This window comes from Pinus tabuliformis, chromosome 2_2, assembly GCF_031772625.1.
Source record: "Pinus tabuliformis cultivar Carrire ecotype Pingquan chromosome 2_2, CPIR1, whole genome shotgun sequence".
Classification (NCBI taxonomy): Eukaryota; Viridiplantae; Streptophyta; class Pinopsida; order Pinales; family Pinaceae; genus Pinus; species Pinus tabuliformis.
Window position 1 is genome coordinate 826765141 of NC_142300.1, and position 27499 is coordinate 826792639.

At 39.0% G+C, this 27499-nt stretch overlaps 1 pseudogene across 1 annotated transcript in view; it reads right to left on the reverse strand.

Annotated features, from left to right (window-relative positions):
* Window positions 1–27499, reverse strand: part of LOC149195529 (putative multidrug resistance protein) — a 97377-nt pseudogene that overhangs the window by 65457 nt on the left and 4421 nt on the right. The window contains exons 4-5 of the transcript XR_016255120.1: window positions 20234–20610; window positions 19438–19821 (exon numbers count right to left, since the gene is read on the reverse strand). The product of XR_016255120.1 is annotated as a putative multidrug resistance protein (transcript). The remainder of the gene's footprint in view (window positions 1–19437; window positions 19822–20233; window positions 20611–27499) is intronic.

The following is a 27499-nucleotide window of genomic DNA, read 5'->3' on the forward strand; positions in this document are numbered from 1 at the left end:
AAGAAGGAAGGTATCTGCAACGAAGGATGAAGGGCTTGTCTGGGGTCAAGTCAAGGTTGGTTGATGGACCGAGTCCCTTGAGAAGAAGGCCGAGTCTCTTAGATCAGGTTTGGGCTTATGCAAGAATTGTTTTTGGGCATCTCTCTCCTATTGCAGGTCTGAACTATTCCTAAAGATGACCACAGAGCTAAAGTGTTTTGGGTGTACTTTCATGGTGTGAAATCTCTCTCATAGATGGACCATAGCTTCTAGTAGCCTTTCTCAAGTAGGCCACATATCTCTTCTTGCAATCTATGGACTGAAAGGGTTAGTTTCTGTTCAGATAAGCCGCAACCCTAATTTGGTGAAGGCAAGTATTTGTGGAGGCTAGTTTGGGGTTGGATTAAGCCCAAAAGTGTGACAAGAAGAGGACAGATTATCCTACAGGGAGACCACAGTGATAGAAGTCCGTTTTGAATGGTTTTGTGAAGATTGAAACTATGTCTCATGCCCTAACAAGGAGCAGCATCCAAACAATAGTAAATTTACAGCTCTCGTTATATTCAGTTGTCCCAATTGGACAGATCCTTACAGATTCTTGATGACCTGTTAGTAGCCCTAGCAAGGACAAGGTTCTTCTACTTTTTGTGACCAGATTAAGAGGATATGTCTTGATTGCATCAGAATTACAATTGTAATGGAAGGCAGTGTTAATGGATCTCCTAATTGGCAAGCCAATCTCGACCTTTTAATTATTGTACTCTCTCGTGCTCTGCTGAAGCATTTTTATTATAATAAGAAGAAGAATTGATCAAGGGTTTCCCCATCTTGGGGTTTTTCCTTGGCTTGTGCCATATCCTTGTGTTCTCTTGTCTTGGCTTGTCTTGGCTTGTCTTCTGATTCGATCGTATATGTTCTTTCTTAAGTTGTTATCAACGTGATAATGATTCGGTGCTAATGAAAGTGAAAATGGACTAACAAATGGGCTTTGAAGTATCTATCTTAAGCAAGAACATGTTAACCCAAAATTAACAAAAATCCCACTGTCGTCCAACTTTTGCCAGAAATGTTTATGATTAGCATATGGAGCGTAAATGTTTAAAATATAAACTTTGTAGAGAGAACCCTTGTAGAACTTGGATAGAACAATTCCAACGAAGCTTTTGTATGCTTTGAGAGAGAAAAGTAAAGGATTCCACATTGCGTCTAGGTCACCCAAGTTTCAAGTAGCGTTGATGGCACACATAACCCAATTTGGGCATAATTTTGAGCGAATATTCATTGCTTTGTCTCTATCAACCATTGTTTCCTGGAGCAATATCACTGCAGGTCTTTTAGAAATTATGATATTATACAGAGATTATCGAGAGAATGGCGATCCCAAGCCCCTAATATTGTATGACAAACTCATCATTTGGGATGAAAGACCACAAGGATATATGCTCTAAGGACCTGATTATACATATCGTCGCAAGAAACATCCTTATCAGTGGAGCAACCTAGGTCAATCGCAGGGTAGAGAGTTGCTTCCAATGTCTCAGCGAACTTAATGTTGAGGTTCGATTCTTGGTTGATACATGTGGAGATCCCCTCTTGTATTTGAGAGCCTTTCTTTTTTTAGATGATCGGAACTTCATTCACTCAGAGCCTCAAACCACTTCACTATTTTGAAAAAAGGATCGTTTCACTATCAGGGTTTCCAGGACCGACAAGTCGTCTTCAACTATGTTCTTCAACTCAAAATCGATAGGAAGAGGGTAAGGTAGGTCTCCATGCAATATTTTATTCCGAGGAGCTGGGTGAGGCCTCCAATAAATAAAAGAGGACCGAGCCTTGTCATTGAGTCTAAGTGATGGTAAGGAGGGAGTCGATCATCTATGATTGATCTTTTCTTTGTTCTGCTCACCAATCTGGAATTCATGTTGTGGCAAAGTCTTCCCCAATGTCATTTTGACCCAAACTCGGAAAAGGAAAGTCCACTGGGTCATGTGAACTATAGTAAATAGGAAAATCCTCTGGAGCAGGCATTTCAAGGTTTGGGGAAGCCAGCGAGTTAACCCCCTTCCCTTTAGCAAATTTTGGAGTCCAATTCATCCAGGAGGCACAACCTTTTCTAGAAGGGTGTACCCCTCCAAATCTCCTAGGACACTCCGCTACCAAATGCCCAACTTCATGGCAACCTAGGCACATAAAAGGAATCCCCTAGTAATCCACCCGTTGCCTGATTGAGAAGGTCCCCCAATATATATCCAGAGCAGCTAGGAGGCCCTTAGAGAAATCTTCTTCAATCAAAAACCATGCCACTCTCTTGTCAAGCAATCATGTGCAGCCTTCATCCACGTAATAGATTTTACCAATCTTTTTGGCGATCTTTGAAACAACCTTTTTGGACTTGTTACTGCTCAAACTAGCAAGGGTCATAAAAGGGATTCCTAAAGGAAAACTGCTAGATCAAAGGGCAACGATGGAGGCTTAGCCCACTTTCACCTCATCTAAGACTCCCTACTCTTTACGGACTTTCACCAATGGGAGGAGATCCAGTATATACAAAAGGTCACCTGACAAGGATAATCAACCAATGGATATGAAGTGACCCTTGTAATCCTTTTCCTAGAAGGGGTTTTAAGAATAGAACTTTTTGCTTATCAAGCAAGTTACGAAGATTTCTAGGAGGAGTTGAGGACTTTAGGGTTAGGTTTAGAGGAATATGCCTTGTGAAGGAGTTTCCCAATCTTAAAATCCTTATTGAACTTGACTTCCCGAATGGTTCTTAAAGTTTTGATTTTTTAGACGTTCGGGACCACACGGGACCAAGTGGACCCAGCCTAGGTTAGGGGGCAAGAATTTAGCATCCAATGATTTTCTTAACCAAGACACGGAGGGGAAAGGATCAAAAGAATAATTTTCACTTAAAGGTGTCAAATTGATCCTATGAGGCACTAGCCTTGGGGATGCTAGGGCAAAGTTTTATCTTGGAGCTAGAGCGTGGGTTATCTCACAACTCCACTGTTGGAATGGCTTCAAAATTGGAGGAGGCCTTGAGGATACACCAGTGCAAGAGAGGCTAGGAGATCAAACTTTTTGGAGGGCTCCTTTGTCAGGAAATTGATGCCCTAGCTGACCCAACTTGGATAGACCTAGAAAAATGTGAAAAGGAGTTGATTTTTGAGTGATCACCTCTTGGTAGATCAGTGCCTTAGTCTTAGGAGAATGGAGTCTAGGATAAATATGAATGAGGACCTTGTTTCTTGATCAAGGAGGCCTTAAGACTACTTCGCTTGTCTTCTAGGGCAAAGGGAAGCAACCTTACAGCTTTATACTTTGACTTGCAAAAGGTGATGGCTTATCAAGATGAATTCATTGATGAAATTATCCCTAGGAAATTTCATTCAAAAATACATATCCCATACATTGAGAGATGCTATATAGAGACAAAATTCCACAATTTAAACAGTAAATGCATGCAGCAATTAACCCTAAAAATAGCAAAATTCCCAATCCATTGTATATCACAAAGTAAAATAAGAATAACATTAAAAGCATGTACTTACATGTAACATAACATATCCAACCATCCACAATTTAACAATAGATAAGCTCCAAGATAAGATAAACCAAATGAAAACATCAAAATTCATCCATAAAGCTCCAATTCATCCTCCAAGAAAAAGTGCAAAATTCTCAAGAGAGAAAAGAGATCCAATCCAAGTGATGATGAGCAAATGAACTCATATCACTTGTATTTATACACTAATGAGGAGTTCAAATTAGTCTCCTAAGCCTACATAAGCCCCAAAAATAAAATAATGTGCTAATAACCTAACTTTTGGTGACAAACCCACCAAACTAGCTCATAAATGAAATAATAAGCCTCTTAAGAGGACAAATGATAAACAACACATGTCATAGAGCCCTCCAAGAGGCCTGATGAAGTCCATAGGTGCCATAATAAAAAATAGGACCCTCGAAAGTGATAGACAAGGGGGTGGCCCCTTGTTCTCCAAACAATAAACCTATGGTGCTCCCAGTGGGTGTGGGGGTACAATAATAACATCATCGATCTCCAAATTAGTCGAAGATGAATGTAGACCATCTGTAAGGGCTCTGGTGATGGTGTGGGTGATGCCATATCATCGTACAAGTCCTGGTTCAGCCGCCAAGTGCATGGTACATCTGTGGAGTTGGTTGGGCAAAGGTGAACTAGGTGCATCTTCCTCGTCCAAAAGATGGATCTCGAGCCAATATCCAAACTTTTTGGGCATCTATGGAGTGTTTTCTACTGCTATGGAGGCCCATGGCTCTCAACACACACCCTAAAAGTGCCAATGTAGCCCTCTGGAGGGTTAGGACCCCGTATAGGGAAACCAAACCCAAGATGGAGACCACCTGCAATCTTGCATAAGATATAATGCGTCCCCTAGCCTTCCAGTACAGCAAGTCATCAAAGAAATCAAGTAAAAGAGCTTAAAAAACATGGACCACAGATGGGGACTTCATAATGGCTTACCCTTCCATAATGGGCTTTGGCATGTGCTAATGTCCCCAAACTCCAAATGGGGTTAACCAAGTATCCTATTATGTGGTTTCTACTTCTAAAGGGAATAATATGTCCAAGGTACATCCTTTAAAAGGTGGTGGTATGTGATAAAGAGGTGAATGGAGTACGGGATGAGGAGGGGAAGCCCTAGGCCACACGCTGGGGTACAAGGGTCGCTGATAAAAGGGAAGCCCACACTTGGGTAGGAGTAATCGTGGTACATGAGGTGCCCCGACCTTTATTTTCCACCCTTCTTTATATGTCTTTTGTCTTTTCATGATTTTTCTTTAATTAACTACTCGATGCTCAAGGGGTAAGAGCATGATGTGTGAGATGTGGAAGTGGATATCCCCGTTTAAGGTAGGGCGGTTCATTTCCCACCAAGGGTTGGGACAATCATGAGTTCCTATATGATGAAGGAGGCTCATAGAACCTGTAGGAACCAGGGAGATGACCATGATGATGGGGTAGAGATCATGTATTGGTTTTTTTCCACGTGCTAAATGTGTTTGTCCCGGCAATCTTTTGCATTTTGTGGTACATTTTCCTGTTGAATGTGGCCAATTATGCTTTTACTTTTTTTTTTAGTTGCATCAACCTCTAGGGCATCATTCCAGGTCTGACCCAAGGTGTGGGCAAGGGGAAGGGGAGAACTAGCCCTATGTGGACCCAGTGGGGGAATGTGGACCTAGATGGGAGAAATGATGAATCAGGTAATAATGAGTGGAAAGGGGGTAATATATTTGAATGAGGAAGAGGGGCAACACAACGAAAATCAGGGTTCCCCGTGAAATACCATCCCTAAAGCCAAATGGTAAGTTAAAAAGATCCCATGGGACTAGAATCCAAGGTTAATATCCAAAAGGGGTCTAGGGAACAAGAGCACAGAGTTAACCCATTATTTTCGCTGAATCCCCCCATTAAACCATGCCCAGAAGTGTCCATGATGAGCAAACTACAATACTCAATTATCAAACGACAAGGCATACCTTTAGGTTTGGGAGGCCCACCTTCAAACATACGATCATGGCAGATGGGTGAGGGACCACATGGCTGGCTCAGGTGGTGGAGAAATGGCACAATGAGCTAGTTGGTGGCTGCAAGGGGCTGTTGGCTGCTAACTGAGGATCATCTTGGAAAAATAAAATTCTCCTGGGGATATCACCCACAAAATGGTGGGTAACATGACCATAATTCAAGAGGAAGCCCAGCTAATTTAACCCAGATATACTTTCTGTTTGGAATCTCTTTGATTGGATCAAAGCCAATGAACCATTTGTGTAAAACTAAGACTCCTTTGCCTTTCACCAATGGCATGGCCACAATCTTTTATGCATCCTCCTTAGACATAAAGTGAAAGTTGAACAACCCGTTCAACAAAATGCTTACCTTTGGACAATATCCTACTATTGTTGACCAGTTTTTGTCAATCCATTCCTTCGTTAGGATATTCCGACACATAGAAAATAGTTAAGTATAACTTGGTCTAATGTAGAGTTAGGTAAAGTGTGTTTCTTTACTATGTACTTTTGTAACTTACAATCCGACGGTCATAATATGTTCTAGACATGAAGTGATCTGACAGTTCATTCTCTCCTCGGTATTACCGACACTTGATCTATGGCTTAATACCCGATTGGTCCATGATCTCTATTTAAAGAGCATGGAGGGTCATTTGTAGGGTGAACGTTCATGAGAGAAGCTTATGTAAATTTTATTTCTTTTATTAATAAATTTCCTGAAGTGGTCGCTTGGCTCAGGCCGTGGATTGTTTCCCTCTTTGAGTATTTTAACCACGTCAAGAATATTGGTGTATTGATCTGTGATCTGTTGTGAGCGGTGTCCTTTGGTGTTCTATCAGAGGAACTTACCCTGTAAATTCCTACATGGTATCAGAGCTATTTGAGGGTCGCATTTGTTGGTGATCCAAATCAAAAGCCGGTATAACCGCATCCGACTGTCGTTTCCTAGATATACTGTTTTTGACCGCTTTCGGGCCAAGAGGACTGCTCTATTGTGTTACGAGGATCTGTTCCAATGAGGAACCCCTTTCGTTTCACGCGAAAAAGTTTCTAGTAGCCCTAGCTATGTCATTTTTAAGATTTGGAGGTGTACAATCTTTATTTGCAGTTTTAGTTATTTATCTCTTTGTTTATTTCGGTTTATTTATCTCTCTGTTTTTTATTACCGGATCTATACCTTTTATTTCTGTGTATGCTCTTTGCCCCGCGACTCTGTGCGATCTGGGCAAATTAGAAACAGAAAGGAAAGATTTTTCTCATGCGTATGCTCTTTTCTGCCGTGCTTTAGTGTGATCTCGGAAAATCAAAAACATTGAGGAAAATATTTAGTTTCCGGTGAAAGCTAACTTCAAGCCATAAGGTTTGGTTTTTTTTGTATGTCCGTGTTGGGTTGTGTGGTTTTTTGTTTTGTAGGCAAAAAGGGATTTTTCAAGTAAGCACGCATCCCAAAGCTTCAGTGACTTCAAAAAAAACCCCTTCCTCTTTTCCAAAAATTACTAACCTTTTAAACTAGCTCACTTGGTCCAAAGTTACTTTATGAGAATAGAGGTCTTGAGTTCAAATCTTTCTTTTTGTTGAGTTACTTTTTCAAAAAGCACATGTAACTTATGTTTTAAAGTTACTTTATGTAAAAGTGTTCTCACCCATTATAAAAAGTGAGTCACTTATAATTCTAAAGTCTCTTTATCTTTTATTTAAGTTACAATTTAGTGGGTAGCTCATAAAGTACCATTGTAAAAGTGACTTTCACTTATTTATAAAAGTGGGTCACATAAAATCTTTTTTTTAAGTGAGCTAATTAGATTAAGTTTGGAAAGGGGGGGATTTTTTTAAATATAACATTATCATTCACTTCCGCACATTCACGCACTTCGTCGACATCTTCAACAACTTTTCTTCAAAAAGCCATAACTTCTTCATTCGGAAGCCGTTTTTAGAGCTGTTTTTTTTTATCTGCACAATTTTTCGATATTTTTCCATTAGAACACTTAGTTTTAGCATCTACAGCTTTAGTTTATGTTAAAATGGAAAGTCCATGCCAAGTTATTATTGACAGCACCAACTACTTCCAATGGTGGTCCTACATTGCAAATTTACTTAGAAGTAAAAGTCTTTACAGAATAGCCTCAAGCCAAGAAACTAAACCTAAAGATGAAGATAAGGCAACCAAATGGGAAAATAGGCAAGATCAAGCACGCGGGTTGATAGGGATGTCTATTTCTCCAGACCTTAGATTCCATATCACAGAACTTAATACCCCTAATGAAGCAATGAAACAACTCACTAAATCTTTTGGAATTAAAAATGAAATTAGGGCCCATCAACTCGAAAATGAGTTCCTTACGTTGGACCCCAATAATTTCTCTTCCATTGAAGATTTTTTGTCCAAGTTCAAGACCCTTAGACTTCTCTTGGAACATGTTAAGGTTAAGAAAGAAGATGGTAGCCTTACCTATTCTATTCTTACTAAGTTGGGACCAACCTACTCTGTGTTGGTTTCCACCTTCCATTCTACTAGAGAAGCATTTATTTCTCAAGGACAAGACTACAAGTCCTCCTCTTTTGATTCCTTTTTTGATTCTTTAATAAGAGAACAAGAAAAACTCTTACATCTTGGTCTTCTTAATCTTGGAAACTCTTCTAAGAAAGCCTTAGCTGCCCAGCAACAACCAAATTCAAAGAATCCTAAGAAGCAATATCCTAAAAAGAATGGTCCTAAGCAATTTCATTCTCAAAATGAAAAAACAATTCAACAAAATGATAAGGCAAATAAAAGCAAAGGGAAGAAGACTGATAGGCATTCCAACTTTCGTAATTCAAGATGGCCACTTCGAATCCAAATGCTTTAGGAAGATGGAATCCTTGGAAGTAGCAATGAAGAAGCATAACATCCATTTGGAGCACTCTTCAACTTCAACTTCATCTTCAGGAATAGCACTTTTTGCATGTGGTTGTCAAGCATCTCGGTCTGGTTATGCACTAAATGTATCTTCTTCTTCTCATTCTCATGAGTGGCTCATTGATTCTGGAACTTCTTATCACATGGCCAAAAACAAAGCCATGTTTTCTTCTTTAAATGGTTGTAACACCAAAAATATATATGTTGGTGATGATAGATCTCTTAGTGTTGTAAGAACTGAAACTATTCATCTAGACAATGGTCAATTTAATGATGTACTATGTGTTCCAACCTTATCCTACAACCTTCTATCTGTATATCAAATAACTCATTCAGGGGAAGATAAAATCGTTGAATTTTCACCTCACGGTGTTGTAATTAAGGACCTAAGATATCCTAGACATATTCTAGCTACTGGCATCGCTGATGATTCTACAAGGTTGTATAAGTTTAACAACTTGGGGTCATCAACACTTCCCTCGGTATTTGTTGCTCATAATGATGAAGTGAGCAAACTTTGGCATGATCGATTTGATCACTTCAACAATCACTCCTTTCAAAATCTATGTAAAGAAAATATGGTGATAGGTTTTCCTATGGTATCTTGCAGAGATGGTGTTTGCTCCAGATGTGTACTCGGAAAAAATCATCGGGATAGTTTTGAAAAACGTGCCTCTTGGCACGCCTCAGCCCCTTTACAACTTGTGCATAGTGATTTATGTGGTCCACTTCTAGTTGTTTCATTCTCTGGCTACAAGTATTTCTTAACTTTCATTGATGATTTCTCCAGACGCACTTGGGTATACTTCTTAAAACTTAAGAGTGAAGTATTTAACATGTTCTTGGCCTTTAAGGCCTTTGTTAAGAAACAATCTGGACATCAAATTCTTAAGCTAAGATCTGATAATGGCGGAGAATATGTTAACAACAAATTCATCAACTTTTGCACTGAGCATGGAATTCAAATGCAACATATTGTTCCATATACTCCACAACAAAATGGTGTAGCTGAAAGGAAGAATCACACCTTAAAGGAAATTGATAATTGTATGCTTCAATCTAAAGGACTTAGTCTTAATTTTTGGGCAGAAGCAATTAACTGTGCAAATTACATAGTAAATCGCACTCCTACTAAGGTTTTAAAGAATATCACTCCAGAAGAAGCATGGAGCTCAATTAAACCAGATGTAAGTCACTTTCGTGTTTTTGGAAGTGAAGCATGGGCCCATATTCCAGATGAGAAACATAAAGCTTTAGAACCTAAGAGTGAAAAATGTATTTTTGTTAGATATTTTGAAGATGTCAAAGGATATAGACTTATTCCACTTAAGTCCAAAAATGTTATCATTAGAAGAGATGTAAAGTTTGTTGAAAATATATCGACCTACGAGCCTAGTTTGACGGATGTGCCACCTCTCTTTATCCCTTCTACTTCTTCAAACATTTCTTCTTCAGGTGATGATAGCGAGGATGACAATCCCCCCCACCTTCTCAGGATCCTCCTTCAACTCCTCAGTTTCCAAAATGGGATCGTGCTACTCGGGATGCAACAAGTGCTCTTGCAGGTGATCCTACAGATCAACAACATACACATTCTCAGTTCGATAGAGCCTCTTCTTTATTGGCTCAAGCTTCAGCGAATCATGATCCTGACAGCTTTGTAGAAGCTTCAGGCATCCAGATTGGGATGCAGTTATGAATGAAGAATATCGTTCATTATTAGCAAATGATACATGGGATCTTGTTCCTCTTCCAAAGGGAAGAAAACTTGTTAGATGTAAATGGGTTTACAGAACCAAGTTTGGACCAGATGGAAAAGTTGATAAACATAAAGCTCGTCTTGTTGCTAAGGGATTTTCACAAGTTGAAGGCATTGACTATACTGAAACCTTCTCTGTTGTTGCTAAAATTAACTCTATCCACCTTGTTCTTTCCCTTGTTGCCTCTTTCAAACGGGAAGTCCATCAGATGGATGTTAAATCTGCCTTCTTGCATGGGGACTTGCATGAAGAAATCTATAGGGAACAACCTCCTAGCTTTATACAAACCGACTCTAGCCTTGTATGTCGGCTTAAGAAATCCCTTTCTAGTCTCAAGCAAGCCCCTCAGGCTTGGTATGCCAAAACGGATAGCTTTCTTTTAGATACTGACTTTTCTAGGTGTCATTCTGACAATACTGTCTACACCAAGAAATTGGGTAAGTCTCTTATCATTCTTGTTCTTTATGTTGATGATATTATCCTTACTGGTAGTGCTCCCAACCTTATAAACCATGTGAAGTCTAGCCTTAAAAAGAAGTTTGAAATGACAGACTTAGGACACTTGCATTATTTTCTTGGTTTTCAAGTCTTGCAATCCAAGGAAGGTATTTCCCTTTCCCAGTCCAAGTATGCCTGTGATCTTCTACGCCACTTTCACATGGAAGACTATAAGCCAGCCCCTTCTCCCTTTAAGTTTGGAGCCAAACTTTCAATTACTTGTACTTCCCCTGAAGTTGATGCTACATTATATCATCATCTTGTAGGAAAACTTTTGTATCTGACCCATACTCATCCTGACCTTTCCTTTGTTGTTGGCCTTATTGCTCGGTTTATGCAAAACCCACATGAAAGTCATTGGAAAGCAGATAAAAGAATACTTCATTATGTTCGAGGTACAGTTCAGTTTGGGATTCATTACAGTGCAGAAGCATCTCCTCTATTAGTTGGTTTCACTGATTCCGATTGGGCTCGTGACCCTGATGATCAAAAGTCTACTGCCGGTTATGTCTTCACTCTTGGTTCTGGACCTATTACATGGGCTTGCAAGAAAGAAAGTACCATTTCTCTTTCTTCAGCAGAAGCAAAGTATCGTGGCGTCGTAGAAGCTAGTAAGGAAGCCCTGTGGCTTCATCAAATCCTGTCAAAGTTCAGCTTTCAGCAACAACATCTGACTACACTTTGGTGTGATAATCAAAGTGCCATTCAACTATGCAAAGATCCAGTCCAACATCAGCGCAGCAAACACATTGAACTACACATGCACTTCATCAAAAAGCTCATTCATGACCATGTTCTTGAAGTGCAATATTGTTCAATAGATGATCAAGTTGCAGACATCTTTACAAAGGCTCTCATAGAGGCGATGTTTACTAAACTTCGATTTATGGTTGGAGTTCAAGAAGTTGTCACTAAGGAGGAATAGGCTCTAATGCCTCCTTCCTTCTCCTATTGTGTCATATTTGTACATCCTTCAATCCTATCCCAAGTTGTTCTTAGGGGGGATGTTAGGATATTCCGACACATAGGAAATAGTTAAATATAACTTGGTCTAGTGTAGAGTTAGGTAAAGTGTGTTTCTTTACTATGTACTTTTGTAACTTACAATCCGACGGTCACGATATGTTCTAGACATGAAGTGATCCGACGGTTCATTCTCTCCTCGGTATTACTGACTGTTATGAAACCAACTCACAAAAAGATAGAAAAAGATAGATAAACGCCTTCAAAATAAGCCTCTTCGAGGGGGAATCCTCATTTCCATTACACAAATGAATAATTCTTTGATGATACAAATGACAATACCTCCTTTATATATATAGGAGTCTAAGGGGTCATAACATAATAAGAGACGACATAACAATAATAAAGTAAGGGCACAATAATAACAATAGTGGGCTTCCATGGGGCATAATAATAACAATATGGGGACTACATGGGCACAAATATATAATAAGGGGCTTGTACTAATAACAGTAAGGGTTTACACTAGTAGTATAGGGACCTAACATGCCCCTCTCCTTCAAAAAGTGTTGTCCTCAATGCTTGAGTAGCTCTTGATGCTTCTGTATAAAATTCTTGTCCTCTCATGTGGAATCTTCAGTGGGTAAGTTCTTCCACTTGAGGAGATACTCTGAAATTGATCGATTTCGTAGTTGTCGGTTTCTTGTTTCTATAACTGCTCCAGGTTCCAATATGATTTTTCCTTCCTCGTCAAGTTTTGGCAATATTGTTTGAACTGGGATCTTCTGCAACTTTTGAATGAGTGGCCACACTTCTTCGTCCTTCTTTCATTCATCCCTTGCTTCGTTTATCCAATCTGGTTGGATAATAGAAATAGCACAAAACAATGCTTCCACATCCTCATCATTTCTTGAGAGTTTATCTGCAACAACATTTTGCTTCCCTTTTTTGTAGATGATTTCAAAGTCATAACCCAACATATTTGTGACCCATTTTTTCTGTTCTTCTAAAGATAATCTTTGTTCTAAAAAGTATTTAAGACTATCATGATCCATTTTTACCTTGAACTGTCTTCCCATTAGGTAAGGTCACCATTTCTTAAGTGCATGTAGTATTGCCAACATTTCCTTCTCATAAATAGCTTGCTTTAGATGTAGCCATAAAAATACCCAATCGCCTACATCAAAACTTCTTTCACTGCGATGTTGATTTGCCTGTTGTTTCATTCGATTATGCACCAAAGTGGCGTTATCCTTTAAAAGTTGGAGAACTTGTTGTTGATGCTCGATGTGATCTTTCACTGCTTGAATCTTTTTCTTCTTGATATGTCCTTCTATCTTGAGAGTTTGAGGAGTTGTAATTTCTTCCAATGCATTACAAGATATGGTCGGATTCATTTCTTGATGCTTGATGTGATCTTTCACTTCTTGAACATTTTTCTTCTTGATATGTCATTCTATCTTGATAGTTTGAGGAGTGGTAAATCCGGCCAATGAATTACAAGATATGGTCGGATTCATTTCTTCTTTCTCGATGTGATCTTTCACTTCTTGAACATTTTTCTTCTTGATATGTCTTTCTATCTTAAGAGTTTGAGGAGTGGTAATTCTTGCCAATTCTTTACAAGATATGGTTGGATTCATTTCTTCTTTCTCTAGGGATGGTTCCTGGTGTATATCCTCTTCTTTTGATGTTTCTTGATCCTTTTCTTCCTCCTCTTCATAATCGATGTAAAATAAATTCTTCTCACGATTTATTTCTTCTTTCTCTAGGGTTGGTTCCTGGTGTATATCCTCTTCTTTTGATGTTTATTGATCATTTTCTTCCTCCTCTTCATAATCTATGTAAAATAATTTATTCTCATCACACTTATGACCTTTAGTGTATTTGCTATCACAATTGTAACAAAGCCCTTTTTCTCTTTTTTCTTCCAATCGTTGTGGTGTAAAGCTTGTAGGTTGTGGAAGGCTAGGAGAAAAAACACTTCCATAATTATAGTCGTGAGTGGTGGGATTCCTTGTTTCCATAATTTTGCTTTCAATTTTTCTTGCCAACGAAAATGCCTTCTCCAATGAATCAGGTTCCCAAAGACGAACCTCATGTTGAATGTTATCCTTTAAAGTCCCTATGAAGACATCAATCCTTTGCTTCTCTGGAATATCATTTACCCTTATATTCAATTTTTGAAAGCTTTCAATGTGCTCTGCCATTGAACCCTTTTGTTTGATATTTATCAATTGGCTAAAGAAGGTGTTACTCTTTGTATCCTCATAATATGCTATCATTTTTTCTGTGAAAATTGGCCAAGTGACAAGTGATTTACGAGAGCAAAGCCCTTTATACCATAAAAATTGATTCGGTTCTAAATATAAAGATGCAATATGTACCTTTTGTAACAATTGCACCTCATGTATATAAAAATATTGCTCCATCTGTAGTATCCAATTTACCGAATCCTTGCCATCAAACTTCCTCATATCTCTTTTCTTGATTTTAGGAGCTTGCTCTTGAATATGTTGTATCTCTAAAATTTCGGATCTCCAAGGTCTGCAATTGCGACCTATGGTAGCCCTCTGCGTCCTCTTTCCAATGCCATCAGTCTGATCGAAATTGGATTCTCCAAGAAAGAGTTATGCCCAATCTCCCAAGATGACCTAATTATATACTTTTTCAGTAGAGCGAACTTGTACGAAGTGACACGTATCATTGTTTCGACCTTCGGACCTGAAATTGATACACAGAAAACTACAGGTCGTCCTCTTTCTATAACTTCTTACAAAAGTGAAATCTGATGCTCAGAGAGAAAGTTATGACAATTTTCCCAAGGTCACCTGTTTGGAATGTAATTCGGGAGTCTGTAAAACCCTAACTTCCTCAGATCCTATATCTGAAAATATAGCGAGACAAGATCTAAAATTCAAACCTGAGGTTTAGAATGATTTAGGCTCAAATGGGTTTTAATTTTAGAGTATGAGTCGTTACAGAAAAAAGGTTATAGCGAAAATACCATGATGGCCTATTTGAAATGCAATTCTATAACTTGCAAAAACCCTAAGTTCCTCATATCGTATCTCCGAAAATACAACGCGAAAATATCTGAAATTTAGACCCAATGTTCAGATCGATCTCGGCGCAAATGGGTTTTTGTTTTAGCTTCTGAAACTTTGTAGAGAAAAATTCATAGCAAAAATTCCACAATGACCTGTTTGGAGCAGCGAAACCCTAGAATCCAAAGCTCTGATACCAAATGTTATGAAACCAGTTCACAAAAGGATAGAAAAGATAGATAAACGCCTTCAAAATAAGCCTCTTCGAGAGGGCAACCTCCTTTACATTACACAAATGAATAATTCTTTGATGATACAAATGACAATACATCCTTTATATATATAGGAGTCTAAGAGGTCATAATATAATTAGAGACGACATAACAATAATAATGTAAGAGCACAATAATAACAATAGTGGGCTTCTATGGGGCATAATAATAACAATATGGGGACTACATGGGCACAAAAATATAATAAGGGGGTTGTATTAGTAACAGTAAGGGTTTACACTAGTAGTATAGGGACCTAACACTGACACTTGATCCGTGGCTTAACACCCGATTGGTCCATGATCTCTATTTAAAGAGCATGGAGGGTCATTTGTAGGGTGACCATTCATGAGAGAAGCTTATGTAAATTTTATTTCTTTTATTAATAAAATACCTAAAGTGGTCGCGTTGGCTCAGGCCGTGGACTATTTCCCTCTTTGAGGGTTTTAACCACGTCAAGAATACTGGTGTATTGATATGTGATCTGTTTGTGAGCAATGTCCTTTGGTGTTCTATCTGAGGAACTTACCCTGTAAATTCCTACAATTTGGGAGCAAACCATTTTTATGTATTCCCAGCGACCCACGAGAACTCTTTCATTCAGCGTTACAACATTATCCCAGTAAACATCCACCCCCATTATGAGTTTTAGGATCTCCTCCTGTGCTTTGACATCCATCCCCATTATGAGTTTTTGGATCTCCTCTTGTGCTTTCACTGGTTTCAACTTCCTCCTCTAAGAATGATTACCAACAACAGTATTGTCTTGAGGCACATTATCCGCTTCATGATCGATAGATTTCTGGGTCGATGCTCCTTTGTCCCTTTGCACAGTCAAAGTTGTGGAGGTATTTCTCCTTCAAGACGCACTTTCATTCTCAGCTGCAATAGCTATATCATTTAGAGCCTCCACATCCTCCAACTGATCACTGATTGGCTGTTGACATTCCATTACAGCCTAAGTGAACCCACCGACCAATGAAGGAGGCTGGGATAGCCAAAGAAGCTTAGCTGGATTATGTGTCACTTTACAGATACAAGCACTATTATTGGCCAGTTAGGATTCCTGGGGACCCACGCCCTCATATACACCAACAACCAACCGCTTCAGCCTACTGCAAATCACAAGATATATTTACCACTCCACTTAAAAGCCGATATGGAGGCTGACAACTGGCAGAGCCTTTTTGGGTATTGTTAGGATTCGAATCCAAAAGTAACCCCAACTAATTCCACCAGAAGACCTACATCACAGAGGCATAGTACTTCCAATCACTGTGTGCAGGGAATCCTTCAATCAGAATGAATTTTTATTTGGCCTGTAGCTTGCATGCAACAGCTCCCAATGTAGTTGACAACGTGCCTTTATTAGAAATGTCCCCGTGCAGGCAAGTCTGATCAGGAGAGATTGTGCTTGATAGATATCTATCTTCGCACCTCCCAAATCATTAATGTCGGGAATTCAAATTTATGGTTGGTGAGAAACCACAGAATGTCGCATTAAGTCTCCTTTCCGTACCTTCCCAAACCCCTCACCAACATTCCCTGCACTCACCCTCGAGTGGACTCTGGATCCAGGATCGAATCCAGAGGGATGGAAAGATCCTTTTCTGAGACATAGGAAAATTCAGCACTGCTCCCCCTAAATAATTGAAAATCTACTGGGGACTCAGATTTCAAGTCCCTCTTAGTGTCATGCACAACTTGTGCAACACCAGCAACATCTGAGCCAACATAAGCTACAGCTCAGCCTACAACAACTGCAGGTCCATTTGATTTTAACTCGTCGACTTTGATTTGCTTTTGCTCCAATCTCACCCAGCTTTCTGTCTTCCATCTTTTATACATACCTCTTTACTAGAGTAAGGCTTTTTAGTTTCTCTGCTGTCTTCCTAAGTCATTTTCCAGGGAGTTAAAGAAGTTTTTTATGTTCTGAGCCTTGGATTACCTCTTTATCTCCACCTCTTTGTCCTTTCACTTCCCCTGTTCCATCAGTCATCCCTATTTAGATGTTATGCAGAATGGTCCTTAATTAGTGGTAACTAACAGGTCACAGGGAGGAATAGATTATTTGAAGATTTTCTGGAAACTCCTCAGTATGTCTGCATATTAAAGCCAAAAAGCTGCTCCTCCCAAAAAGACAGGCAGCAATAGACTCTATCTACCTTGACCAAAGATAGATATCAGCTTGTGTTCTTGGTACTTTTGGCTTTGCAAATATCCTTCACCAAAAGACGAATAAGCATAATAGCAGCAATAAGAAGTCCCATAATTTGAGAAAACTCACTTACCAAGAATTCGTCCATGAAAGGATTCTATGAACACACCAACCTGCCCCTTTGCAACCGCTCACTGTAACTAACACGACTTCCAACCCTGCTGGTGAGCTCCCTGAGCGACATTCCCTGCTGCCATGTCCATTTTATTTACAGAATCAAGAATTCGTCCATGAAGGGATTCTATGAACACACCAAGCTGCCCTTTTGCAACCGCTCACTACAACTAACACAACTTCCAACAATCTTGCATTTTAGTTAAGGTAGCTATCATCCCTTTGTACCATTTAAAGCTATTTCACAAACAAGGCACAGGAAATGGAAATGGGCAACAATCACATAACATTTCCTAGATTCCCAGGCAATGGAAACACTTCATTACCCAAAGGTTTTATATTTTACTATTAAATTGATTGAATATCTCATTCCAATTTTGCACTTGGGCATTTACCCCCACGGTCGGGACAGATGGCTTGCCGCCTCCCCACCCGGGTTCAAACCCCTCAATGCATGTTTCCAGCTGCTCCAGTAGCTTATATGTTGATCAATCTTGCTCCGCTGCTCCACAGCATATATTGTACAATCACGCTTCTGTAAATATGTATTCATTGCGAATTCAATCTCGCTTCTGTAAATATATGTAAATTGTGAATTTCGGGTTAATACAGCTTCTTCTAGAGGGACTCACCACCCCCCCCCCCCTCATTTTAAAAAAATCTCATTCCAATTTTAAGTAGACATCTCAAAATTTTAAAAATAAGAACTAAATTCTTCTAGACAAATTTATTTCAATGTCGTTTGCAAAAGGTTTTATATTTTACTATTAAATTGATTGCCTATCTCATTCCAATTTTAAATAGACATATCAAAATTTTAAAAATAAGTACTAATTTTTTTACACATTGATTTCATCTTGGTCACCCAGATTAAGATGGATTGATGATCAGAAATTTCTCCATTATTTTGGGTTAGTAAACTTTCAAATTCTTACCATTACCTTGAGTGAGTGGGCAATTAATTCCAGAGTCAGCAATTAATTCCAAGTTCTCAGGGTGTTGGTTAGTCCACTTGATCAATTCCCAATGATGTAAGTGTGACAATTATTCTAACACCCCTAGTCAAACGCAAATCACAAAATCGATCATGCGCCGGCTCTGATACTATGTTGAGGTTTTCCATTACATCAAAACAGGCAGGACTTCGTAAACTTCCAAACCTTTACCATTACTTTGAGTGGGCAATTAATCCCAAGTTCCCAAAATGACGATTAGTCTACATAATCAATTCCCAATAAAATGAGTGTGACATTACTCCAACATCTTTGTTAATCTTGTGAAATCTTATAAAAACAAGAGCAAAAGCGAAAATTAAAAAATATATCTATATAAATTAAAAAATAAAACTAATATATTACTGTGCAATCCCAACCTCAATTGCTGTTACTCCAGCATCTTTGTTAATCTTGTGAAATCTTATAAAAACAAGAGCAAAAGCGAAAATTAATATATATATATATATAATAAAAAAATAAAACTAATATATTTCTGTGTAATCCCAACCTCAATTGTTGTTTTTTCTTTTTTTCTATTTTTCTATGTTTGGGTTCTGTAAATCACGAAAGCTAGGTTGGAGGTTAAAGTAATCCCAACCTCAATTGTTGTTTTTTCTTTTTTTCTTTTTTTCCATTTTTCTATGTTTGGGTTCTGTAAATCACGAAAGCTAGGTTGGAGGTTAAATTTCATATACAATGTTACCATATAAAAATGAAAATTTAATGAAATTTAAAATACATACTTTACTAGGATGTTAATGAAAATGTAAGTTTGTTACAAATACATATTTCCACTGCAGCCCTTTCTCAAGTAGAACATAAGAAGATTTGCAATGCCATTCAATTCTTAGAACATCCATGTAACAACAAGGTATTTTACTCCGGATAAAGATATTTTTCACATTAAAAGCAGTAATAATAAGGTTTATGATTATTCTTTATAACCACCCGAGATATTTAATTACCATTTTTACAACAAACGCCCTAATTCTTATCCTTTCTACTTCTAATCATTACCATTTAGCGAAACAACTCAAATATCAATTCTGGTTATGAGGGCTGAGTGCCCTGCACTCCTTATAACTAGCCACATTTGTGATGAGGAGTGTGAGGGTTATTGCATCTTAACTTACAGGATGAATAATTGGTTCATGTGGTTGCTGCAGTTTAATCAGACCAAAATATGCACCGCCTTCGCCTTTACTGATCAGAGAAGCGTGATTTCCTTGTTCAACAACCTTCCCATTCTCAATCACTGTACTACTATACAGTCAGCATTCTGAATTGTGCTCAGATGATGAGCTACAACCACGCTTGTTCTTCCTACCATGTCTCCATCCAGTGCTTCTTGAACTACTTTCTTAAAATGACTATCCAAAGCACTGGTTGTTTCTTCCAACAACAAGATGCTTGGATTCTTTATAATTGCCATTGTTATTGTTGTTCTTTGTTTCTGCCCTCCAGACAACTGAGTTCCTCTGTTCCCGGTGTAAGTCTCATATCCATCACTGATGCCCCTGGAAGATTAAAAATGCATGGAATTTAACAAGAAGTCTGACAAGTTGTTCATGCAGAGCTTATTTATTTATAGGTTAAAAGAAAAAGATAACCTGCATTGAATTTAGTAAGAAGATTTATAATAAGCAGTGTATTTTTCGGTTTAGGAAAAATTAATAAAACATAGAGTTTAAACTTAAAATATCAGTGTATTTTTCGGTTTAGGAAAAGTTAATAAAACATAGAGTTTAAAATAAGATTTACAAGATGTCACATGCAAATTATGTTTTTTAAGTTCATAGAAGTTTGTAAAACAACTCATACATTATGAAAAAAACATATCCTGGTTGGAAAACTAGTTTCTAACCAAATTTTGCAATCCTTGAAAAACAAATTGAACAGTGGTCAGGGGCTTTATTTCAGTCTACTTACAAAATGAATTCATGGGCATTGGCAGTCTTTGCAGCCTCTACTATCTCAGTTTCTGTTGCGTTCTCTTTACCATAAGCAATGTTCTCTCTGATGCTGCCTGCAAATAGAGTTGGCTCCTGCCCTACAAGGGCTATGGGTTGTCTCAAAGACCTCAAATTAAAGCTCCTGATGTCTTGCCCATCAATTAGTAAAACCCCTTTCAAGGGATCATAGAATCTCTCTATCAGTCCAATGATAGTGGACTTACCACACCCACTCCTTCCAACTAATGCTACACTGCTCTACGCATTGATTCTGAGATAAAAATTTCTCAAGATCATGGCGTTTGGACGATATGGATAAACAAAATCTACATTTTTTTGTAAGCTTGGTAGGAACTATATCTTCATCGTGTCCATTTTCTCACCAGTTGGAACAGTAAAGCTTGGGCTTAAACAAGGCCTGGCAAAGGGGCTTTCCATAGGTGGCAACAGATCGGTAGTTTTTGCGTTGTGGGCATTCATGTCATGGTATCGAAGCCGATCGGTGATAAATCATGCAGCGACCGGAGGAAGGATCGTCGGTGTGAACTACTGCATTATCCTCGGTGGACTGTACTGCATATGACATTTATTCTTCCATGCTGCTTTATCATGATTTTACGTGTGCCTAACTTTTCTGTTTGCTCTCAGGCTCGCCAGGCGAGCGCGCTTTCAAATCTCAAATACTTATCTGAGGCAGGGTTTGCCGCTTTTCAGATTGAGACAGCTCCAGAGATCGAATTGCATTCAGCGGACATCAAGAACTGATTCTGAAACCAAATGGGGCATATGCAGCTTTGGTGCAAATACAGGAGAAAACCCCAGCACAGCAAACCATTGATCTTAACACAGTATCTGGAATATCTAGCCGAAGGCAAATCTCAGATAGGAAACTATAATGTGCTTCAAATTGCTTTGAGGGTTGCATATCTGCCTTGAAACGAGAAGAACAAGAAGTTAATGCAAAAGACCAAATCGGGGAGATCTCCTTCCTTCCGCAGGTTGCTTGCACTGAATGCTCCAAAATGGAAGCACGCTTTCTTGGGCTGTGGAGAAGCCCTTGGATATGCGGCAATTCAGATACTGTTTTCTTTCACTATGGCACGCATGACTTCTGCGCTGTTCTGCAAAAACCCAGATGATATTAGATCTAGTGTCAGGATCTCTTGCATTGTTTTTACAACCTTGGCACTACTGGCTTTCTTGCTGAATTTGATGCAACATTATATTTGGGTGTCACAGGCGAGTTTCTAATGAGTAAGGTCCGTCAAAGAATGCATGCGAGTGCATGATGTGTTGGTCGGCCTGCTTGGTTTACACGCCCCCAGCCGTAGTTCGATTCCTGCGGAGCTGCAGATGCTGCAGCGCTTTTGTTCCTTGGAGCCTCTACTGTTGTTTCGATGTGACAGTGGTCAGACTGTTCTGACGCGCATATGTACCAATATCTAAAAAAAATATTCTAAAAAAAAGAGCGCCCCTTGCTTCTAAAGGGACCTAGACCTCCCATTTGAAAAGAAAAGGGTCTATCCCCTCCCATTTGAAAAATAAAAAAGGTCTGTCAAAGAATGTTTTCGGGAACTAGCCCTCCCATTTGAAAAAAAAGGGTCTAGCCCCTCCCATTTGAAAAATAAAAAAGGTCCGTCAAAGAATGTTTTCAAAAATTCTTACATTCGAAGTGGACTGGTTCGATCTGGACCAAAATTCCAGCTCCTGGCTCGCTAAAGGAGCTAATGTGGTAAGTATACTATCCCATTTCTTTTAATAATGTTGGTTTTACATAAATTTGTGAATAAGGATAAATGGTTCAGGTCAATGTTGCACGAAGCGAAAGCGAAGCGGAAGCGTTTTTTGGAAGCGGGGACGCCGAAGCGTCATTTTCCAAAAATCTAGGAAGCGAAGCGTCTACAGAGGCGTCTGCTATCTATATATATATATATATATATATATATATATATATATATATATATATATATATCTATTTATATTTTTTTTGCATTTATACTCAAAACAAACATCCCAAATACCAAATTAATTGTAGAAGACATGAAAACATGCATATTTTTGCATAAATCAAGATAGATATAACATCCATTGTACATTAATGATCTAGAATCTAGATTCTTCTCCTCTTGTCTAGCCTTTGCCTCTACCTCGATTGTCTAGGGATATTAGTCAACATTGCCCAATTTTGATCAAACTACCTAATTCAAGACTTAAAATATGGTAGAAAAAGCTTAACATGTTTGATCGATGATTTTGACTTGATTGAAAGGTAATTTTTTGCTAAGGGCGTGCCGCGTGACAAAGGAGTTCAACAATTAACACCACCAACACCAGGGTAATATAGGGCTTGGTGCTCTTGATTAAATGCTAATCGCATACCTTCATACTTGATATAATCTAATGAAATGCCACAATCCCATTGATCCTGAATACCTGAAAACTGTTAAGTCTGTTGAATTTTGAATAGGATATGAAATTCTATTTTCTCCATATGAAGTCTAATGAGGCTGGAACCACTCTCAAACATCCTGAGTCATTTCATGGTAATGTTAAAAATTTAAGTAAAAGGATGAAAATGAAAATTAAAGGAGAATGTCACTTTTACTTTAAGAATTTAACATTACCATGAGGGAGCATCTGCTATATTTATATTTTTTTTGCCTTCATTCGTCACCCTAACCCAAGGTGGACCCACCCCTAACAAGCAAACTCACCTAAAATTTAAAAAAAAAATTGAAAAAAAAACGATTTTCTAAACGCTTTTCCGGAAGTTTTTCTGGAAGCGTACGGAAGCGTTTGGGAAGCGTACGGAAGCATCTGGGAAGCGTACGCTTCCTCCTCCGAAGCGCCACGCTTCCGACGCCCGAAGCGCCGTACGAAGCGCGCTTCGGCGCTTCCGTACAGCGCTTCCAAATTTCCAGGAAGCGGCTAAAAAAGCCAAAGCGGCGCTTCTGAATTCGGAAGCGCCGCTTCCGGCCAAGCTTCCTAGGCGCTTCCGTACGGGACGCGCTTCGGGGCTTGGAACCGGGGGGGGGGGGCGCTTCGTGCAACACTGGTTCAGGTTTTGGTTTCTTTTTTAATAGGCTTTTGTTAGAACTTTATAGATATTTTGTTTTATTTTTATACAAAATCTATTACAGTATAAACTTTTACTATTAAGAAACAGAAAGTCAAGTCTCTCAAATTTTTATTGTCTTTTTTTAATACAAGTTATGCCTTTATTCATTAACCCGATCCAAAAATTACTCTAATTAACTACCACAATAGAAACCAGAAAACTTATTCACGCTCTTTAGAAATGGCTTTAATGTAATGTTTCCATCCTCCAAGCTCCACATCTCTTCCCACGAGCAACAAACTGCAAACCATTGAAAACCCAGATAAATTTATCGTCCCATCGAGCAGGAGCGTAAACACATTTATCGTTGGTTGATAACCCGTTTGCAGAAAGAAACGCCCTTCGTTTGCAGAGAGAAGAAGAAACAAAAGTGCAAACGCACAAGGGGAAGTGTTGCAGGGCTCGGGCAGCGGAGAGAGCAAAATAATTTCATGCGATTCCGTTTGATTTCATCGCAGAGAGAACAGCTAAAGATGGAGCCCATGGGGTTTTGGGGCAGGGCATTTATGAGCATAGCAACGTGGTGAGCAGTGTGGTCAGCGATATAAGCAGAGCAGTGTGGGCAGCAGCGAGAGCAGCGAACAGTGAGCAGTGTGAAAACAGGGAATTTTTATGCAGCGGAAGTATTGAGCAGCGAGCAAGCAACAGCAAATGCATTCAAACATGACAAAGGAACCAGAAATTTCAGAACATGTGGAAACAAATGATTTAGGGCAAGTGAAAATTGCCTCATCCGCCAAAGTTGGGAAGTGGGTTTGGGTCAATGCCAAACAATATCGGGGCATTTTAAAACGAAGAATAGCCCGTCTAAAATGGGAGCAAGCAAGGAAGAAACAGTCTAAAAAGAAAAGTAACCGAGTCCTTCGCAAAAAGCACTCAAACAAGTCTCCTCCACAAGCACATGGCAACAAGAAGTCCAAAGGAAAAACCATTGATGATTTTGCCTTATATAGTCCCACATCCACACCTCTCACCTGGTCATCTGATCTTTATGTGAAAGAATTGTTAAATGCAAAACAAAGGTTGGAGGTTTTAGAAGCTAAAGGGTAGGAAAGAGATCATAAAATTCATATAATAACGGCTGAGAACAAGGCGTTAGCAGAAAGCAATAAAATTTTAGAAGAACAAGTGGCATTGCTACAGGAAGCTCTCCTGATAGGGAAGACAAAATGGCAATGCATGAAGGCGGATGTGCAAAACATAAAGAAATATGTAGTGGAAAGTACAGAGGTAGTGAATGTGAAATCATCCCAGGATAAAGAGAAAATGATTGTCCAAATAAACAACCATGAAGAGAATGCAAAAGAAGAAATGAAAGAAGATTCCACCAAAGTTTCCAAAACTTGGGCTCAAGTTATTAGCAATTCTGCTAATAAGGAAGGAGAAACACATATTCAGGTTGACAACATGCAAGATAGTGAAAGCAAGGAAAGACAAAATAGGGCAGCAAACATAATTATTAAAGGGGTGAAAGACTATGGAAAAAATGAATGTACTCTTGACCTTGCAAGAGACTTCTTGAAAGACAAGTTGCTATGGCAAGGACAAATATGCCAAGCATGGAGGGTGGGTAAGTTTAACAGGGAGAAAGCCAAGCCCATAAAAGTCATTATGCCTAGCTTGCGTGATAAATATATTATTCTAAGCAAGAAACATCTCTTGAGGGGTTCTCGTTTTTTCCTAGAGGAAGATTTAACTGTAAAACAACAGGTGGAAAGAAGAGAGGAAATTTTAAAGGTTAGGGCAGCGAGAGATGAAGGAAAAAGAGCATGGATTTATAAAGGCAAAGCTGTGATAGCGCAATTTGGACCTCCTTCCAGAACAGAGCAGCAATATGGTAATAAAGAAGAGGCAACAAACTCTTCAACAGGAAATCAGAAAGCAAGGTCAGTATGGGAAAACAGGGACAAAGACTCAAATGTGAGTCTTACATGTCAAAATAAATAGCAATCAAGTCATACCCAGGTTTCCTTAAGATTAGTTTGTTGGAACTGCAGAGGTTACCCATGGAGACGAGGACCTGGGTTAGGGCCTATTGCGGAAAACAGAGACATAATTTGCCTCATAGAAACACATGAGCATGAAGGGTGCAAGACACCTTTGTTTGAAGGATACTGGAAGATGGCAGTGTGGAACAAGGCAGCAGGGAATGGCAAAGGGCACGGGGGTATCATGATTTTAGTAAGGGAGAAAGAAGGTCGTCTCATTCAATTAGAAAAAGAAGACTCAAATAAGCAATTCATTTGGTTTAAAATATCAGAAAATGGAAACCACATCAGAATTGCAGCATGCTATTTTGCGCCACAGGTTTCAAAATTCTACAAAGGTAGAGGGCTTGACCACAAAGATACATTTGCAGCTTTAAAAGCGGATATTGCAACATATTCTCAGCTAGGTGAAGTCCTTATAATGGGTGATTTCAATGCTAGGACTGCAAGTGAGCAAGCTAGCATTCTTTGTTGTAAAGATGATTGTGACCCTATTTGGCTTACATAAGAAAATAATCATCAGTGGGAAAGAATTTCAGAGGACAAGGGTTGCAATCTCTTCGGTGAACAATTGCTTACTTTATGTGGGGCCTTTGATTTAGTCATTTGTAATGGCTTGACTAGATGGGCAAAGTCCGGTAATTTCACTTGCAATACTTACAATGGAGCAAGTGTGGTAGATTATGTAATTTGCTCGCATGGTTTGTGTGAGAAAATGGAAGGTTGGAGATCAGCTGTGGGATTTGAAATCAGATCACAAGCCAATTTATTTATGTTTCTCTTGGATTGGAAAGAAACAATTAGAGTCAAAAATTCAGCATGTCCAACAAAATCTCCCACAGGGCAGAATTCTTTTGACCCCAGAAAATTGTAATACCTTCAAAATGACGCTATAGAGGCTCTTTGAGAAGGAGAAAATTACAATTCACAGCCTTCATAGTCACGAATTAACACATTTAATTCAATGCGTACTAGCAAAGTGCAAAAGAACAAAAATTAAGAAGTCTGAAACAAATTGCTTTCTGGTTAATGCTTGGTTTGACGAGGAATGCAAAAAGGCAAGGAGAATGTGGAAAGAGTCAAACAAGGATAACATAAAGCTCAAATCTTACAAGCATTTACTAAGCAAGAAAAAGACTGATTTCATGGTTTCAAGGAGGGAAGAACTAATTTTCCTTGGGAAAAATAATCCCAAATTATTTTGGAAGGAGCTCCAACCGAAAAAGATACAAATTGGAAATAATATTACAACTTCTAAATGGTTTGACTATGCAAGACAACTTTACGAGCAGGTTCCCAAGGTTGACCCTCCCCCCTTGGTCAACACGGATACTAAACTCTTCACGGTACAAGAGGTAGAGATGGGTATCAAGAAGTTGGGTGTTGGAAAAGCAAAAGACTTAGCTGAACTCCAAGCAGAATATCTAAAGTGGGGCTCAAAGATTCTTGCACCTCACATTACAAAAATCTTCAACAACATCATACAACAAGGGCTCCCCACAGATTGGACAACTAGTCTGGCAATACCTCTTTTCAAGAGCGGCGACGTCAATAATCCCTCCAATTATAGGACCATCATGATAAACCCTTTGTTTGCAAAGCTATTTGGAAGCATGCTAGAAAACAAAATTAGCAAGTGGGCAGAAGAAAGAGATAAGCGTGCTAAAGGGCAAGCAGGTTTTAGACCTAAGCATTCCACAGTTGATCATTGCATAACTTTAAGGCACATCATTGAAAAAGTTTGGGAGAAAAAGGAAGAAGTCTTTTGTTGCTTTGTTGATTTCAGAAAAGCGTTTGACTTGGTTCCTAGGGATAAACTTTGGCAGAGAATGGAGGAACTTGGGGTTCCTAAACATTTGAGAGCAGTTGTGCATAGGCTGTATGAAGAGGTGAAAGTCAAAATTAGAACTTCAGCAGGCATTTCTGAAAGTTTTAGAAGCGATATCGGGGTCAAGCAAGGTTGCCCACTGTCTCCTACCCTTTTTGGTTTATATATCGACAAGCTTGAGGAGTGGTTAAATTCGCAAGGGGGTGATGGTATCTATTTGTGCAAGTCTGTTATAAGGCTTCTTTTGTATGCAGATGACCTTACTCTGATTGCTAAATCGGCTCTTGGTTTGCAAGGGCACTTACTATC